Below are 20,435 nucleotides of genomic sequence, written 5' to 3'. Positions count from 1 at the left end.
GGCTGGGTTGGGCCGCGGCCCATTATCTCCTTACATACTGATTAGACCACACTTATGTGTCAGGTTTAGGAATTAATCATAAATTTTACAGAGTTGACATGACCAATGGTAAGGTCACGTGATGACCTCCCTACCAACTTCCAGGTGCCTTCTCCTATAAATATGGGGATCCTGGGAGTTGATAGGGGTTGGAAAAAATAGTCTCTGAAGAGCCATATACTTTGTAAACCAAATACCCAGAATACATCAATAATATTGACTAGTGGAGTAGAAGGATTTTAACCTTTGAACCACTTAAAAAACGTGTCTTGAGTCACATAGTTCATTTTCTAAGATTTCATATCTGCGACGGTTCTACTTTTAGCACTAATCCCTTTCTCTTCTTCTCTTAATTACCTGTTGGCGAAGAATCGCGTCAACAAAATTCATCTCAATATTGTGTAACAACAAATTTATACAATAAAGGGTAATATTTGGAAGTTACAAATTTGTAACACCAAATATGTTACATTATTTGGATATATCTCATATATCTAAATATTGTAACTCTTTATTATATGTTACAATATGTGACAAACTTTGTCACATTTATTTAATCTAAAATATTATAATATAATATAAATAATATTACAATATATTATAAAATAATATAACACGTATACTTTTTGATAAGTTATTCTGCGTTTGTTTAAGATTTGTGAAGCATATATTTTACGTTAATGCTTAATTAAATACTTATTTTTCCTAGTTGAGTTTTCTTGCTGAGCCTTGGCTCACATGTACTTTTTGTGGTGCAGGTAAGGGCAAAGGGAAATTGGACAAGCCATGAGTTGGAGAGTTTTAGGGGCAGTGTGTACATACTCAGCCTGCTCGACTACCGTGGTCCAATTTTGAGGGACATAGGCTTTAAGTCCAATCTTGTCGCTTAGGTTGGGTATTTTCGTAACAATGGATATAATTGTATTTTGTTTAAAACTCTTTGGGATCCCTTGTACATATTCAAACCTTTTAATGAAAATTTTAATTCCATTGACCAAAATTTTTAGTACCTAAACCATTGTCTAATCTTAATTACACTTTTGAGTCCAAATGAATCGCTTAACGAGTTAAGCACAATTTTAAAAACACAGTGTAACAATCTTGGATTAGTAGGGTGTTACAACTTGGTATCAGATCTATCAAGGCTTTATGGTTCTTGAAGACGGGCTGAATATCTACGCTTGCTACTTGAGACATGCTCGACTCATGGTTCAGTAACTAATGAGTTCAATATGTGTCTAACTGCTTAATTAAAATATATGTCTTATATGCATGCTAGAATAAGAAGCATGTAATATACTCATATAACCTGGCCCTTGATTGCTATGCGAATATGAAAGACATACTTATTAGCATTATTGCTTTATGTGAAAATTGTAGAAATGCTTATTAGCATTATCATTGCACGTGTATGCTTAATTGTTTGGTTTTGGATTGTGGGATGGTTTGTGGACACCGTTATCATTACAAATATACTTGGGAGTTATGCCTCCAAGGCGATCAATGCGACTTACTGACACTGATATTGAGTCTAGAGATGATAATCAGGGTCAGAACCCTCCACTTGCCTCTCAGAACTGTCAACAAATGTTTGTAGAAATGCAAGCAAGACTTATGAGGCAGGAATAAGAGATTAGACAGTTGAGACAACAGATTCCACCAGGGAACGCTCCCTCGCCCGTGCCACCAGTTGAGGTACTAGTTTTGGGATTGCCAGAGGTTGAGAACAGATGGGAACCACTGTATGAACGGTTAGGAAACAACACCCTCCAACCTTTAAGGGAGGCCCAAATCCGCTTAGGACTGAGTAGTAAATGAGCGTGATTATCTCCATCCTCGACTCTATGAGGGTGGTAGGTAATGACAGGGTGGCTTGTGCCACTTACATGTTACAGGATGATGCCCATATTTGGTGGGAGGTGGCATCCCAGACTCAGGATGTAGTTACGATGGGCTGGGAGGAGTTCAAGGACTATTTAATGAGAAATACTACAACGACGCAATTAGAACTGTGAAGGTGGATGAGTTTACCTGTTTGGTTCAAGGCAACATGACAGTGATTGAATATGCCTGGAAATTTGACAGGTTGGCCAAGTTTGCATCTGACTTGGTGCCAACCGATGTAGCCAGGAGAGAGCACTTTGTTCGGGGATTAAACCTTATGATAACATGGGATGTTAGAATCACTTCAGTGCCTGGAGTTGCTACATATGCTCAGGTAGTTGAGAAGTCTCTTATTACTGAGGGCGTGGAGGATAAGATATGGCGTGAGAGTGCAGCTAGGCACGATGCCCGGAGGGTGTTTCCTACATTTACTAGGTTTGGTAGGGGCGGAGGCGCCAGTGATCAGAAGAGGAAAGATGCAAAAGCATCTGGTAACCCTGGTTCAGGAAAGATATTTCAAGGTACACAGAGTGGCCGTCAGGGCGGAAGCGAGATCTGGAGGAGTTATCCAAAGTGTGCCAGGTGTAGGAGATGCCATTTGGGATAATATCGTGCTAAGGCATGCCCCCTGTGTGGCGTGGTTGACCATCTTAAGAAAGATTGCCCGCAGTTGAAGAAAGAGGAACCAAATAAGGGCAACAATTTGGTTCCCGCTTGAGTGTTCACGCTGACGTAGTCAGAGGCCGAGGCTAGTCCCTCGGTAGTGACATGTCATATTTCTAGCGCTGGCTCTTCTTATACCGTGTTGATTGACTCTGGTGCTACACATTCATTTGTATCTAGTAGGGTGATAGACAAACTTTGTAGACCTTGTGATTTGTATGCTTTGGGGTTTGAGACTTTATTGCCTACTAGGGAATTGGTAGTTTCTAGGAGATGGACTAGATCCTTGCCATTAGAAGTGGACAGTAGGCAGTTTTCAATTGACGTGATTGAGTTAGCTATGAGGATTTTGATATGATACTGGGCATGGATTGGTTAGCCAAGTACGGGGCGACTAAAGATTGCAAAAGGAGGATGGTGACTTTTGAACTTGAAGGAGAGGACCTGTTTGTGTTTGTGGGCGCTATGAATGGGCCGTGTGTTCCTATGATCTCGACACTGAAGGCTAGAGCCCTATTGAAAGGAGGTTGCATAGGATTCTTAACTAGTGTGGTGGATACCATTAAGGTTGTACCAATCGGACCAGAAGAGACTAGATTAATCTATGAGTTTCTAGATGTGTTTCTGGAGGATCTACTTAGATTATCACTGCACCGAGTGTAACGCCCTGGATAGCCAAGACCGTTACACTATGTGTTTATAATGTGCCAAACTTGCTAATCAAGTATTTAAAGTAAAAGTGTGTTACTCAAATAGTAGAGGAACTAAGGTTAAAAGAGTTTTGGTCTCAAAAGATACATTTTCATTACTAAACATTGTTTATGTACAAGGGATCCCAAAAATGACAGTTTAAAAGTCATTTACAAAAGTTACAAAGTCTATATACATCAACAGCCATACTAAGGCAAAATGAGTGGTTAGGTAATCTCCGTCCTGACACACTCCTCGACCGTGGTGATCGAACGGCTGGCTATGTACATTTCACCTCGGAGCTCTCCACCTCAGGCCTGGTCCAGCTTGCCCTTACCCTTACCTGCACCACGAAGCACCCGTGAGCCAAGGCCCAGCAAGAACATATATCAATAATAGAGCATGCACATTTAGCTGTCAAGTCAATCTCACTTATAACATCTCATAAACTCAAGCATATCAATAGTCAAGTATTTCATATACAGAGCATTTCAACTCATATAACACAATGCACAGATGATAACCAGGGCTAGCGCTCACAAGCTGCTCCCTCTGTTATCCTTTCGTTTCTGGCTCCCAGTGGCCAATTCGCGTCCCATACGCTAAATTCATGAACGGTACTCTTAGACCGCTTACACGTGTCCCTTGGCATAATACCAACGATGACACAAAACAATTCTCGGGAGCACTTAGTCCCATCACAGTCATACATTCGGGTGCAGTGTTCTTACCTTTCAATTCGCTGGTTTCCGATATCACGTAGCCACAAGCACGGTCCTCTATCCCGAGCTTCTCCAAAGTCCTAATCAAACACAAATATAATATTCCTTGTCATTAACCAATCCAAGACTACCTTCCCGGTACCTAATCCACACTCTCGGAACCCCCAAAACCCTAGAACAACATCCCGGAGACATCCCCCGAACCCCCGGAGCAAAGGTCAAAAATTGCAAAATATCACTCCCTGAATTTTGCCTTGTGCCGCGGCACCACATTCCTTGTGCCGCGGCACCCACCTCCAGAGACCCCTAGGCCGCGGCAAGCAAAAGTCGTGCCGCGGCACACCATCGCAGACCCAGATTTCTGGGTTTTCCTTCGCATTTTCCCGAGCTCCAACCTCACCAATTCACCCCAAACTCTATCCTAAGTCCCAAAACCAACTCTAAGCCCCTAACAAACCTCACAACAACCCAAAGACATCATGCCTAAGCTCACTCACACCTTCAATCCTAAAATTCACTCTTGAATTCCCACTTGACAACTCAAACCAGAAAAGTTATGCACAGCTTGAATTCAAGCACAACCCACACTTCAAACTCCCTAAACCTTAACAAAACAAATCTAATAAACATACAGAGACCTTACCTTAAGTGATAGGTTCAACCTCCAGCTCTTGACCTTCTTCCCCCTTGGTTTCCAAATTCTGAAATTACATAAAACCAGCCACCAACTTATCTCAATTCACCTTCCTTAACTAAAATTCAGACTTAAAACTTAGATATAGCATAATCAAAATCTTACCTCTGAGTTTTCTTGGCCTAAACTTGGTTAATAACATCAGACATCCCTTGATTCTCCTTCCAAGAGTCTAGATTTCTGCTTCTCCTTTCTATCTCCTTTTTGTTCTAATTCTAGGTTTCCACCATTCAGCATAAACCCCTCTCCAAAATATTATATGTATATGTTATTCCCTCAGCTCAAACTCATCTATTTACTACCAAATTACCATTTTAACCCTCCATTAATATCACTTACTAACTAGACCTCAAGGGCTTATTTGTCCTTTCCCTAACTTTGCAATTCTACCACTTTCCCAAAGAAACCTGTTACTTTCTATAGTTACTAATGGTTACACAGGTTACCAAGTCACCAGTTACCTTTATCTAGTTTCCTAGGACCGCCTTGGCACGTGCATCACGTTTGTATCACAGCACCCACACAGTACAATTCACATATCATAATTATCACATAATATAATTCACATAGTCATATAACATGCTTAAAATCATAATCATACATCTTAATCATAATAATCACACATAATTCCCATCATGCCCTCCCGGCATACTAATCAAGGCCCTTAAGCCTTATTAGTGAATTTGGGTCGTTACACCGAGAGATTGAGTTCATTATTGAGTTGGCACCTAAAACAGAACCAGTATCTAGGGCATCGTATAGAATAACACCAGCAAAATTAAAAGAATGAAAGGTTTTGTTGTAGAAACTACTTGATTTGGGATTCATAACACCTAGTTTCCCCCCTAGGGTGCACCGATGTTATTCGTGAAGAAGAAGGATGAGACGTTGAGGATGTGTATTGAATATCGGGAGCTAAATAAACTGACCATCAAGAACAAGTATCCACTGCCAAGGATTGATGACTTGTTTGACCAGTTCCAGGGTAAGGTAGTGTTTTTGAAGATTGATCTTTGATTTGGTTATTACCAGTGAGAATCAAAGAGGAGGATATTCCAAAGACAGCCTTCCGCATGAGGTACGGGCATTATGTGTTTTTGGGTATGTTCTTTGGACTAACCAATGCCCTGTCAGCGTTCATGGATATGATGAACAGAGTGCTAAAGGACTATCTGGACAGGTTTGTGATCGTGTTCATCGATGAAATTATATTCTACTCTCAATCATAGGTTTGGTATTACAGAGGTTGAGGGAACATAGGATATATGCCAAGTTCAAGACATGCGAGTTTTGGTTACCTCAAGTGACGTTTCTTGGTCATATTGTCAGTAAGAACGAGATTATGGTGGATCCGACTAAGATAAAGGTGGTGAGAGATTGGTCAAGGCCAATGAGTGCTTTAGATATTAGAAGTTTCCTGGGTTTGGCAGGATACTAATGACATTTTGTGGAAGGGTTCTTGAGGATTGCAATGCCATTGACTGTGCTGACACGCAAGAACTTGAAGTTTGTTCGGTTTAACAGGTGTGAGAACAACTTCCAAGTGTTGAAGCAACACTTGAGTACTGCTCAAGTATATAGTCTTCCTTTGGATCAGGAGAAATTTGTGGTTTATTGTGATGCGTCGAGGCAGGTGTTAGGCTGTGTTCTAATGCAGGTTGGTAAGGTAATTTCTTATGCCTCAAGACTGTTGAAGGAATATGAGCAGCAGTACCCTACTCATGACCTAGAGTTGGCGACAGTGGTATTCTCACTGAAGGTGTGGTAACATTATCTATATGGGGAGAAGTGTGAGATTTATGCTAATCATAAAAGTTTGAAGTACTTTTTCACGCAGAATAATTTGAATATGAGACAGAGATGTTGGTTAGAACTGATAAGGGACTATGATTGTGAGATACTTTATCATCCAGGGAATGCCAATGTGGTAGCAGATGCTTTGAGCCGAAGAGCTCCAGGACAATTGTTTGGTTCGAAGCAGATATCAAGAGAGTTGGCAGAGGATATGACCAGAGCGAGGATCAAGTTTGTGGTGGGCCAGTTAGCCAATATTACTTTGCAATCCATACTTTTGGAAAGGATAAATGAGGGTTAGATGGGTGATTCACAATTAGTAAAACATAGGGAGGGCGTTCTAGCTAGAGTGGCTAAGGACTTTACAGTTTCTGAGATGGGTATATCGAGGTACAAGATTGGATTTGTGTAGCGATGGATATTGATATCAGGTAGAATATTTTGGACGAGTCTCATACCACTCCATACTCACTACATCTAGGCACCACAAAGATGTATCAAGATCTGAAATCTTTGTGTGGGTGGCCAGGGATGAAGAAAGATGTGGTTGAATTTATGGCTAAGTGCCTAACTTGTTAGCAGGTAAAGGCAGAACATCAAAGGCTAGCAGGGTTTCTACAACCTTTGAGTATCCTGAATGGAAATGGGAAGACATCACCATGGATTTTGTAGTTGGGTTGCCTAGGATAGTGAGTCAACACGATTTAGTATGGGTGATCGTGGAACGATACACCAAGTCAGCCCACTTCTTAGATGTGAGAACGAATATCACTGTAGATCAATATGCTAAGTTGTATGTGAGGGAGATTGTATGTCTCCATGGGGCTCCAAAATCTAGAGTATCAGATCGAGATCCCACTTTTACTTCCATGTTTTGGGGAGGCCTGTAGAAGGTTATGGGTACGCAGTTGAAGTTCAGCACCGCTTACCATCCTTAGATAGACATACAATCTTAGAGGATGATTAAGGTTTCGGAAGACATGCTTCGAGCATGTTTTTTTTTTTTTGGATTTTGAGGGGTCTTGAAGTAAGCACTTCCTTTGATTGAGTGTTTTTACAACAACACTTATCAGTCAACGATCGGAGTAGCTCCATATGAGATGTTGGATGGTAGGAAGTGTAGATCACTCATTCATTGGGATGAAATGGGTGAGAGGAAGTATCTGGGCACTGAAGCGGTCCAGAGGACTAGTGAGGCCATTGAGAAGATTAAAGCTCGAATGCTCACCTTACAGAGTAGATAGAAAAGCTACACTGATCCTAAGCATAGGAACGTGGAGTTGCATGAAAGGAACTACTTTTTTCTATGAGTTTCCCCATTGAAAGGAGTAAAATGGTTAGGAAAGAAATGCAAGTTGAGCCCTAGGTTTGTGGGACCTTTTGAAATCTTGGAAATGATCGGTCAAGTAGCTAACAGATTGGCTCTGCCCCCAGCTCTGTCGGAATTTTATAATGTATTACATGTGTCGATGCTTCGGAAATATGTATCAGATACGACACATGTGTTGAGTTATGAGAATTTAGAATTACAGACATATTTGTCCTATGAGGAGAAACCAATTCATATTCTAGATAAAAAGGACAAGGTCTTGTGGACCGAGAATATTCCTTTAGTCAAAGTATTACGGAAGAACAATATGGTGGAAGAAGAAATGTGGGAGCTTGAGTCGGATATGCAGGATCAATATCCCGAGCTGTTCAAGTTAATTTTGAGGACGAATTTTTTTTTAGGAGGGGATTCTTATAGCGTCTCGAAACTTCTATTAAAATTATGTACTTTGATTAGCGTGCCAGGAGGGCACGTGGGGTAATTATGTGTGAATTGATTTATTTATGTGATTTATATGATTATATGATTTAATATGCATGATTATGTGTATTAAATATGTTTAAAGACCCATTTTTGTTAAAAATGCCATTTCCGTAATTTTGACCCGTTGAGGGTATATTCGTAATTTTTATGTGTTATGTGCTTGAGACCACATTATTATGTGGATATTTGTGATATTCAGCACGCGTGGGTCCTTTTGAGTAATTTTAGCATAAAATATCACAACGGGAGTAAATGCCCGGCTTGGGTCGAGCCTATATGTATTTTGGAAATTTTTAATAAATGAAATATTTATGGGGGGAGATATTTATGTTTGGAAGATTAGAGGATTTAAATTGGGAATTATATGTATAATTTGAGGTTTAGTTGGAAATTAGGCAAATGACTAAAATTCCATTGAGTTTGGTAAAGCGGGCCTATGGAAGGGAATGGTATATTGGTCATTTTATCAAGGGGATAGGGAAATGGCTTAGTGCTAGTGTGTAGCTTCTTCTCATATTCAACACACACTCCCTTTCTCTCTCACTTTCTAGGCACTTTCTTATTATTGCACTAAGGTTCATTCCAAGGGGAGAAAATCTTGAGTTTTGAGAAAATTGGTAAAGGTTGAGCTCCAAGGGGAGGAGTCAAAGCTGTAGGGAGTTCAAGTATCCCATAGAATTCGAATTCATTACAGAGGTAAATCTTTTTTTTTTTTGGAGGTTCTGTTCATTGTTCTTGATGCAAGTTGGGGTTTTAGTTAAATTTTTTATTTGATGATGTTGTGCTGTGTTAATTGATAGATTTGGGTTGGAAATAGGCTTAGAACTTGTTATGAAGCTTCAATTGCCTTTAGTTGTCATGAACTTGAGGTGTAATTCTAGTTTTGGGGCACTAGTTGAGTTTTGAACTCTAAACTTGCAAGAATTGAATTTTGATATGTAAATTAAGTTTTATAGGTTCCTTGAAGTCATATATGAGTTGTGTTAGCTGTTTAGAGGTTTGATTTAGTATTAAACAGATGGAAATATTATTTGGGATTGAGATTTTGGGTATGAATGTCGTGGGTTTGTGATTTGGGGAAGAACACTTTGTTTCTGGGTTCGTTTTGGGTTTCTAGGGACCTAGCACAACCATTCTAGGGTGTAGCGCAATTGCACTAGTGTACCAGCATCAATGAAATTTAAATTTAATTTGGGGTTTTGAAATTTTCATCGTGCGCAACCGTGCAAGTACCGCAGAAACTCTAAACTTTCTGTTGGTGCAACCGCGCCAGGCGCCCTGAATTAGTGAATTTTTGAAATTTAGGTTTTGGCTCAGGATTCCTAAGATCTAAGTTGGGGGTCTGCTTTGGGTCTTGGGAAACAATTTCCACCCCCATGTTGAGTGAGATTGGAATCCATAGAGCTAGGGTTTTGGTTTTAACTCGAGATTTGGAGTTAATGCCTAATAAGTATACCATTCATGTTGTGACTATGATTTTCGCGAGGCTCAGGAAAAGGACCACACTCAAGATCGTTTAAGCTTCTATGAAGGACTAAAGGTAAGAAAACTTGCACACGAACCAATTATAGAGCATTGGCCCTGACTTGTGAACGCGGTTATGACCATGCTCTGAATATGTTTAGAGTTAATTGTCTTTACTCTATAACTACATATGTTGCATTTGTTGTTTGTAATTGTTTGTGATTGACCGGCTAGAGTCCGTAATGAATGATAATCATGTGGAATGTTGGTTGTTATAGCGGGACCACTACGAGGGTGCAGTATGCACCTATTTGACATAGGGCGTACTTGTGGATACGTTAGTTTGAGTTTGTTTATGATTTTTGAAGCATATATTTTATGTTATTGCTTAATTAGATACTTGTTTTGCCTAGTTAAGTTTTCTTGATGGGCCTTGGCTCATGGGTGCTTTTTGGGGTGCAGGTAAGGGCAAAGGAAAATTGGACTAGCCATGAGTTGGAGAGCTATAGGGGCAATGTGTACATACTCAACCTGCTCGGCTACCATGATTGAGATGCATTTTGAGGGACTTGGGGTTTAAGTCCAATTTTGTCGCTTAGGTTGGGTATTTTTGTAACCTTGGATATAATTGTATTTTGTTTAAAACTCTTTGGGATCCCTTGTACACATTTAAACCTTTTAATGAAAAATTTAATTCCATGGACCAAAATATTTAGTACATAAACCATTGTCTAATCTTAATTACACTTTTGAGTCCAAATGACCCGCTTAACGAGTTTAGAACTACTTTAAACACATAGTGTAACAACCCTTGATTAGTAGGGCGTTACAATTGGAAATCTTAAATGCAACCTATAGTAGCATTATCAATTAGTGAAGCAGAATTTATTTCCACTATAGAAGCTTTCAAAGAAGGAGTATGGCTGAAGGGGATAATTTAAGAGATCAAAATGTTCTAACGCAAGGTCATAATTTTTTCAGACAGTCAATCTTATATAAACTTATGCAAAAATCTAGTGTATCATGGGGTCTAAACATATAGATGTTCGCTTATTTTGGATAAGGTACAAGATTGAAGAAGGCACTATAGAACTTGACAATGTTCTAAGTGAAGAAAACCCTGCTGATGTAGGAACCAAGAGACTCACTTCGAATAAGTTTCAGCATTATCTGAAACTTATGAATATTGGACCTGAATAATATTAGTAGCTATCCTTCATGTGAGGTAAATGGTTAGTTTTTTAAGTAATCGGGTGGATTATGTGGTAATATAATCCTTCTTAAACTAACCATGCCACAATGGTAATATTATTAACCTATGATTGGAATGGTAATTCAAAAACCTTTCCCGTTTCGCACCATTGCCATTCCTAATGCCACTTAACTATACTAACTACCAGCTTTCATAAGGTAGTTAATTATGTTACATAAGCAATCGCAGCCTAACACCTATTTCAAGCCTTGAGTCAGCTCATTTTGGATGATGAGAATTTTAAGTGAAGGTTAAGGTTGGGAAATAGATTGAGTGAATGTGTAATGGAGCAAGAGAGAGTTGAGAGTCTTGAGTGTTTGCTCAAGAACTTTGATTGTAAAAGGGACTCGGTTCTTTCTTGGATTAGTTCACTTAAAGAAGTGTTTTGTAAAGTTTTAATCTACTTGATCAATAGGCTGTAACAGAGTTATAGTGGAGCCTCACTTTGAGTAAATTGGATTAAGCCAACGAATGGTTGGCTAAACCAGTATAAATGTGGTTGTGTTCTCTTCATATTTTTTGATGTTTACTTTATAGTTTTATTCATTGGGTATTTGTTTGTTTCATTGGTTTTATTGATGTTGCAAACTTTGAGTTGTGTTGTCTAAATACAACATCGTGTTTTTTTTATTATTTTATTCATTTGAAAGAAAATAAAAATTATATACTTGCATATACAATACTTTGGTAATGGTATCACACTTTTAGCCTAAAAGATAAAACAATACTATGGGCACATATTCTTGGTTTTTTTTTAAGATAATAAGTAAATATCATTAATAGAGTCAATTCAATAATATACATAACAATTTGAATTGCTTACAAAACGAATTCAAATGACTAATTTAAGCATATCAAGTTGTTTATAATGTTCTCCATAAAATTTATATCAACTCCAATAATGGCCAAAGACCTATAATCAATCAAAACACCATTATTAAAAATAAAGCAACGATCTACACATCCCGTGAAACTCAGGGAATCACACTGAGAAATCACGAAATGATTGATCAATAATCATTCAAACAACACCCACATACTGATTTGATGAAGATCTAGCCAAATGTTATTCAAAATAAACACGATGAGCGACTCTACTATTCCAACACTATAAAACACCGCCAAAAGCAACACTAACTCCAATAGGAAGCTAGCCGGACAGTGGGTGATAACCACCCTTATTCTAAAAAGTAAACAAACCAACACAACCAAGAAAAAAATACACAATAAACAAAACAAAAATCAGCCACCAAGAGAGTCTATCTTTACAACCATTGCCTCTCATCAACCGCCACTCCGATCCCAAAATCTGATCTTATTAGGCAAAATGCTTAAAACCCCCACCCTACCAGCATCATCTTGCCACTAAGAAAAATCCAAACCACCCCTACAAACTCACGACCTAGCCATGATACCACACAGAAAATCTCTAGTCCAGTGATTGGGAAACACACAAATCCAACCCCAGTGATGGAGACACCCACCAAGCAAAGCACCGCTGACACCAACTGTTGAAATTTGTTAAATATAATGGTTAAGTTGTAACGATTTCACTTAAGTTGAAGTGAAATTATGAGTTTTTGTGTAGGCATTTATGATTGAATTTATTGGGTCCAAAGTGATACAATGAGGTATCTAATGTTAGGATTGGTTAAAATACAAAGTCTATGTGGTCTTACACAAGACAGGTGTAGAACACGAAATGGTTTCACATAGTTAAGATGTGAAATTTTACTTTTTGTTGTAGGCATTAAAAAATTGTGTTTTTGGGTCCAAAGTGAAACATTGAGGTATCTAAGGATGCCCAAAAAGTATGAGAGCATTTGGAGCTATTTAATGTCACTTTTGATAAGTTGGACCTGCCTATTGGCATTGCATCGCTTCCTTGGGGGCGATGCATTGCCTAAAACCTTAGGTTATGCCTAATCGTAGCAAGGGACGCATTGCCGGCTAGGGGATGCCTCGCCTAACGTGTCTGTATAGACATGTGTTTTAAGCACCAAACAATGTGTTCAAAAGCTTCAATCTTATTGGTTGGACTTAATGATAGTGCCTATACTATAGACTTGATCACTCTCTCAAATTTGTTACGCCTTGATTTCCCGAGACGTTACTTAGGGAGTCCGTTTAAAATAATAAACAATAAATACTTTAAAACACTAGAAAATATTTATTTAAAATTTAAATAGACAATGAGATCTCATATTTAAAAATAAAAATGTTTGACGCTAGGTTTAATAACAAAAACATAAAGAAAATAACTGTCCAAATCTGAAGATTAAAAAAACATGACATTTATTTCTAAAAGCATAAAATAACTGGAGCCCAGCCTCTAACATGTTTTGTCCATGCCTCGAGCCTGCACCACTCACTGCTTCGCTTTGCCTTTACCTGAACACGAAGTACCCATGAGCTAACGCATAGTAAGTAGAGCTGTGTAGGACATACTCGCCAAACCAGAAAACATAGACTTTAAACTAGACATAAATAAACATCATATACATAATAATCACTGTGTGATATATAAACACCATATCACACAAACATAATGCGTGTTATTGTAACGTCCCAAAATTACCTAATAAGGCTTATGGCCTTGATTAGGGGGCCAAGATGGAAATATATGAAATTATATGTTTATTTAATTGTGATTATGTGAGTTATATGATAATATAACTAGTTATCCATGTTTAGGAGTATTAAATATGCATGTGGGCCCATTTTTTATTAGAAGGGCAACTTTCGTAATTTGGCCCATTGTGGGCATAATTGTATATATGTGCATATGTGTGATATATGTGAGAGACCACATTATTATGTGGGTTTATTTGGGTTACTCGGCACGAGACGATACTAGGGAGCAAGTTAGCAGGAAAGTCACAATGGGACCCAATACCCGACTCGGGGCGAGTCAAGGGGTATATTAGGTATTTAGCATTAAATAGGGTTATAAGGTAATGAGAATGAATAATTGAAGATATATTTGGAGTTAGTGAGATTAGGAGAGAATACTGGGGATTTTGACCATTTTGCCCTCAGGGACGTTTTTGGTACCCCGAGCCTCAGGATTAGCTTAAGTCACATAAGCCTTAAACAAAAAACACAAACACTCAAAACACACTTGTAGCAGCTCACCAACCGAATCGCCCTCTCTCTCTCTCTATGATTTTCTCTCAACTCTTCTAAGGGAATTCTTTGAGAATTAAGGGGAAATTGTTGGCTGAAGCTTGAGAGATTGGAGGCTTAAGCTTGGAATTGGATTATTTATATCTAGGTTGACTTAAATCATAGTTAAGGTAAGCTTTGGACCTTGATTTCCATTCATTTTTCTATTTAGTTGGTTGTTCTTGATGTGTTCTTGAGCCTTGTAGCTCAAGTTTTTAATTGGAAGTTTTGATGAGTTTTGCATCTAGGTTTTAGTTGGGTTTTGTTGCTGGGAAGATTTTAAAACTGTTATATAAATTGAATTATTGTCTTAGGGTGAAATTGGGATAGTTTTGGTTGGATTTGGCTGATGAAAAATGGAGGAAACTTGGGTTTGCAGGGCCAAGTCACAACCTTGTTCTTGAAGGGCAGCAACCCAATTGAACCTAGGGCCTTGGGAGGCATTTGTCTGGGAGGCGCACTGCGACCCTCAAGGGGCAGGTCAGAGCGTGTGTCCATTATCATGGGAGGAGGGCCTCTGACTTTAGGGGCGCCCCGTGACCCTCAAGGGCAAGTCACGGCCTGCCTTGGTTGTTTTGACCATGGTGAGTTTTTAGTGACGGGAATATTTTCCTTAGGGCTCGGGATCGATTCTACTACCCGGTTTAGTAGAGTTCAAGGTCCCAGAAGCTAGGACTCGATCTGGAAGCCTTTATTTGCTCATTATTGATGGAATCCTATATTATGGTTGTAACTAGGTTATCACTAGGGGCTCGGAACTGGGATCGTGCTCGAGGGTCGTTCTTATTTTACGCTATACTCCGACCTGAGGAAAGAAAATTACACCCAATACGTGTTATATGTGATTAGGGCTCGGTTCGACTGTTAATAACAATTCTGAATAGGGCTTGGGCCCCTGAGAACTATTATGTTTAAGTTATCGTTTCACTTGTTGGTTAAACACACTTGAATATTCTATACTTGCTTAAATGTTACATGAATGTTCGCATGGGTTGCGTGGCTAGAGCTTAGCCCCATTAAATTAGCATGATTATTACTATAATTATAGTTACTTGATGATATTATGTGATTAATATGTAAGCATGTTTATCTTGTTGAAGTATGCCTATCAATATCTGTTTTTGTATTTATATTCGAATACTTGGATCAGGGCTTGACTTATTAATCAAGGACGGTAATAGCGCGTTGCGCGCTGGTCGAAAGGCTTAAGCCTAAATTAGCAACGTACTATTATGTTGGCCGACCCTATGGTCGTTGGAAAACCAGAGGTGCTTGGCTAGCTCTATGGCTAGTTACTCAGAGCTAAGGGCAAGGCCCCAGGTGACTCTACGGTCACATAGCTAGGGCATAAGGCCTTGGGAATATGTATTTACTGTTTATGCATATGTTTAAGTTTACTTACTGAGCCTTGGCTCAAGGGTGCTTTGTGGTGCAGGTAAGGGGCAAGGAAAGCTTGACCAACCATGAGTTGGAGAGTTTCGATGGCGACATGTACATATGCGGCTGCTCGTCCACCACAACCGAGGATATCTCAGAGGAACCAAGGTTGTAGCCCTAATTTCGCCGCTTAGGTCGGCCGGTTGTAACTTTTGATGTATATACACTATTTTAAACGTTTGTTTGTAATATTTTGGGATCCCATGTATGTATGAAACTTTTTAAATAAAAGTCAACAGTTCCTTTGACCAAAAATTTAACCCTAACCCTTGACATTAACCTTAGTTACACATTTATAACCAAGTGACTTGATTAGCAAGTTTGACACAATTTAAAATACACAGTGTAACGATGCTGATTTAGGAGGCCGGTACAGTTATAACCACACACATAATACTAACAAGTCATGTTGATCGGACATGAAATGTAATCTGCCTTGCCTGCGATGTACTCACACTAGACATTCCCACGATGGCTCCTAGTCTAGCCTGCGCTTTACTCACACTCGGCCGTTCCTCTGAGACATCGTTGCCCTGCCTGTGCTGTACTCACACTCGGCAGTTCCGTGGTGGCATCCTATTATCCTGAGTTATACACACCCAAGATAATTCCTGCAAGTGCTATACTCACACAAGTCATTAGAATCTAGTAGCACACCTACTCTATCATCTAAGCATGTCTACTAACTACAATCCCTATCACTATCCTCATGCTAGTCAATCTAATGTAACAATTCAGGTCACAAATATAATTACACGATTAAACAAATAAGAAAACAAGGTTGTACGCATAACGTACACACTGTGTGAAAATGTCCACTCTTCTTACCTTAAGCAGTGCCTTGTCTGCTGAGGTGTCCCGAACCACTTACTGTGTCACCTCGACGACTGCTAGCTCCTCCAGAAACACCAATATCGAGTTCGCCGGAGCCTCGTCAGGATCTTCTTCTTCTTTGTCGCCAGCGAGAGTCTAACTCTGCTTTTCGCTTATTTTTGACACTCCAAACTGGTTGGAAGTTGTTACCAAACATCCCCGCACCTCAAACAACCTTTGAAGCTCAAGAAAATCGATCCATGATGGTCGGATTGTGGTTGTCTTCCCTGTCGCCGGTGTACTGCCAAAAATGGTGGTCTAAATGCAAAATTTTGTTTTAGAGCTTTTTGATCCATTTATTCATATCCAAAACACTTCTTAGGGTCCCTCTAAGCTTTCTAAACACCGCAAACAAACCCGGAACCTCTCATGTTCCCTCAAATCCAAAATCATTCAAGAACACCCACTTTAATGGTGAAAATTGGGGATTCTTGAAAATGACCTTTCTAGCCCTTTTTTCACGTAAAAAAACGTTCCTTAGATCATAGGAAAGATATTTCAAACACTCAACCACCCAGAAATTTCCTAGAGCTCTCAAACCCGAAATTTCTCATTCTCTCTCTAGAAAATTCAAGATTGTCTCTTTTCTACCACTAGTGCGACTCTCTCTCTCTTCCCACGATTTTGAATTGTTGAGAGGCCTCTAAATTTTGCTTAAACAAAAAGAAATGAAGGCTTAATCACTTGATTGTTGTTGATCGATTCTAAGCCTATGGTTAGTGATCTTATTATAACTGATTTAAATTTTGAATTTAATTAGTTAATTGCATTTTAAATCATATTCCAATGTCCTCTAAATGCCCCTCAACTAATTCTAACATATGGACAATATGGTCATTTCATAATTACATACAATTACCATTATTTTATCCATTTAAATAATAATCCAATAAACCATATAATAAAATAAAATAAATTCATATCATGTTATTAATATTATTATGCTCATAATAATAATAACATTCACAACATAAATAAAACCCACGTAATCAATTATTTATTAGGCATTATGCACATGTCGAGTTTTAAATATCAATCTGGATTCTCAAACATAAGAAATCGAGAATCTTTATTATCATTGGAATCCATACATATCAAATTTAAAAAAAAAATGCAAAAATATAAAATTGACCTCAGTGATGAAATTACAAAATTACCCTTTTAGGTAAACGGATATTACAAAATCTCTCTCTAACCTCTATCTCTCAAGATCATAAGTTTTCTCCAAGAAATTCATAAAGAAAGTGCTTTTCTTTGTGAATTTCAAGGCTTGTTCAATCCCAATTCCATTTCCTACTAGAGAAAGCCTCAAGCATCCATCAAGAGATTGGAAATAGAGAATTTGGGCAATGATACATCTCATGTATAAGACCTTTAACAAAGGGTTTGAAGCTTGCCAGAAGAACAAATGTTTTGTTATACAAATAGGGTTTGTATATCTCTATCTCAATCTTTTCTTGGACTCTGTCAAGTGTTATTGTGTGTAGATTCTTATTATTGTGGTTGTGTAATCTTATTCTCTCCAAAAACCTACGCATCCCCAAAAAGTTTGGGAACATTTGAAGTTGATTTGGCATGAAAATGATAATGTTGACCAGCCCTAGAGGCGATGTGTCCCCACTTGGGTGGCGACGCATTGCCTGAAGCTTGCAAAAGGCAAGCCAATTTTATACCAGGCGACATGTCGCCTCCTAGTAGGAAAACATGTTGCATATCACTAGGAGGTTAAATGCATGTTTTGCTCAAAATTTAAGTGTTTATGTGGTGCTTTCCTATTGGTTAGTGCTAATTGTTAGGATTTATGCCCTAAAAGTATGTAAAGACTTTTTATTGATTTAAATAAAAGTATAATTTTATTATATTTGAATGTTATAATATTATTTTTTGAGTAATTTATATGAATATGAAGAACATTCCATATTCATTTATGAGGATATGATCTTGCATTAGTATGAGAGAATTAAGATCATATATAATGAATAAAATAGTTAGTAACATATTAATGTAAGGAATCTTTAATGAATGATTACTAGTATGATTTACTAAGCATACGGGATGTAAGTATTCTAGATTCGAATTACTTATGTAGATAGACATCTTGGTAAATGTACTGTATATATAATAGAGATTACATTTGACAGGACCGATATGAATTAACTATCTTTATATACTTACCATTTGTCATAAATATTTAAGTCATGAACTCCTGTTTGTGCTTATTGGATCTTTTGATTCACTCGTTAATGTCTCTTAATATAATGAGGCTAGTGACTTTTGTTTTGGAGAATAAATATCGTGAATGGCTGGGAATATGATTTACAATAATGGAATCCATATTTTCCTAACGAATCAAATATTGGTTTCCTTAACGGTTAATTCTGGAACTGAATAATTATTGAGCTCAAATCTATAATTTGATTATAGATTAATTATTCTCTAGTGAATTAATGGTACTTAAGAATCAAGAGGTAATTAGAAGAGTAAAACATTAATTTTGATCAACTCTAATTAACGAACAAATACATGGAGGACATAACTACATCTATTGATTATATCAATGGTCTACAAGAGAAAACTCTGTAAATATAATTCTTTAAATACTTAGAGTGCAATTCCATATTAATAGTGGAGTAATCATGGAATTAATAAATAAGATTACTAGACTAAAGAGTTTAATTAATAATCTGGTTTATTGGAGCTTTGTATTATAGGTCCATGGTCCCCAGGTCACCTCTGTCATACACTGTCAAGGGTAAGGATAAGATTTGTAGAGAGAACAACTAAATTGTAAAGTAATTAATTTTTCAGGGAAAGGAAATAATTATGGGCAATTTATTAATTGTGGATTAAATAATTATTTAACTATATAGTTTTATTATGAAAAACTTTTTGCTAAAACTAATATTAATCATGTTTGGATTAATATAGATATAGTTTAATTATTATTTTATTATAAGATATTTATTTATTTTAAACTAAAATTTTAGGATAAAGTTAATTTTGAATTAACTTATATTTATTTTGGGATAAATTTGTTATCTTAATTACTAATTAAACAATCAAATGAGAAAATCAAGGAGAGTCACTAAGTAGCTCACATCACTCAATGTACTGCACAGTAACCTACGCCTAACTTAGGGATATTTTTATCCCTGAGATTTGAATTTTGCATTTCAAACTAATTTGTTTATTTAATTATTCTTTTGAAATATGATTTAAATTAAATAATTAAATAAAATGTAACTACTCAGTGTTATTTAAATAAAATAAATATTAATTAAATTAGTGAAGGATCTTTATAAACTTGAAAAGAAGCGTTTTTTTTCAAAAGTTGTTAATTTTGACTACGAGACTCGCTCTAAGAAAAGAAACGATAGAATTTCCTAAACTTGAAATTCTAATTTCAACAGCCTGTCTCTTCACAAACCTCTCTAGATCTCATGTGCTGAGTACATCTAGAGAGTTCTAAATCAACATTTGAATCTCATGTTGATGGACCCAAAACGGGTATGTTTAAAAATTTATATATCGCAAGCGCACGAATCGTCCATATAGAATAGTGATCGTAAGCAAGGATGTCGAACCCAAAGGAGTTGTCTAAAATCGAAAATGAAACTATTTTAAATCAAAAGTAATAAATTCTAACCTAGTTCCAAAGATTGATAAGTTTTAATATTATGAACATAAAATAAAAGATTGAAAAATAAAGCTATTTAAGATAATGAAAATAAACCAATAATGAGTTGAAAATAAGTGTTAAAAGAAAAGATTATTAAGATACTAGAATCCACAAAATGTAAGTTTAATAATATTTATTAGTATATTGATTCCCAAGTGTTAGTGATAGTTAAAATAATTTAAACTATCCTTTTTCAAAAAGATTTATAATTTTAAACACAAATTTCTTATAAAAAGATAGGATTTTTCTTCACTTTTCAAAATTAT

At 37.3% G+C, this 20,435-nt stretch overlaps 1 long non-coding RNA gene across 1 annotated transcript; it reads right to left on the bottom strand.

The window, feature by feature from the left end:
• Positions 1 to 3,375: 3,375 nt before the first annotated feature.
• On the bottom strand, positions 3,376 to 4,202 carry LOC133816613 (uncharacterized). The gene is made up of 2 exons (XR_009885372.1): positions 4,008 to 4,202; positions 3,376 to 3,619 (listed from the first exon to the last, which is right to left on the bottom strand). It is a non-coding gene; the product is annotated as an uncharacterized LOC133816613 (long non-coding RNA).
• Positions 4,203 to 20,435: the final 16,233 nt, after the last annotated feature.

This window comes from Humulus lupulus, chromosome 2, assembly GCF_963169125.1.
Source record: "Humulus lupulus chromosome 2, drHumLupu1.1, whole genome shotgun sequence".
In the NCBI taxonomy this organism is placed as follows: Eukaryota; Viridiplantae; Streptophyta; class Magnoliopsida; order Rosales; family Cannabaceae; genus Humulus; species Humulus lupulus.
Note: the sequence above shows the minus strand (reverse complement) of the source record. Positions and strands in the feature narration are given on the sequence as shown.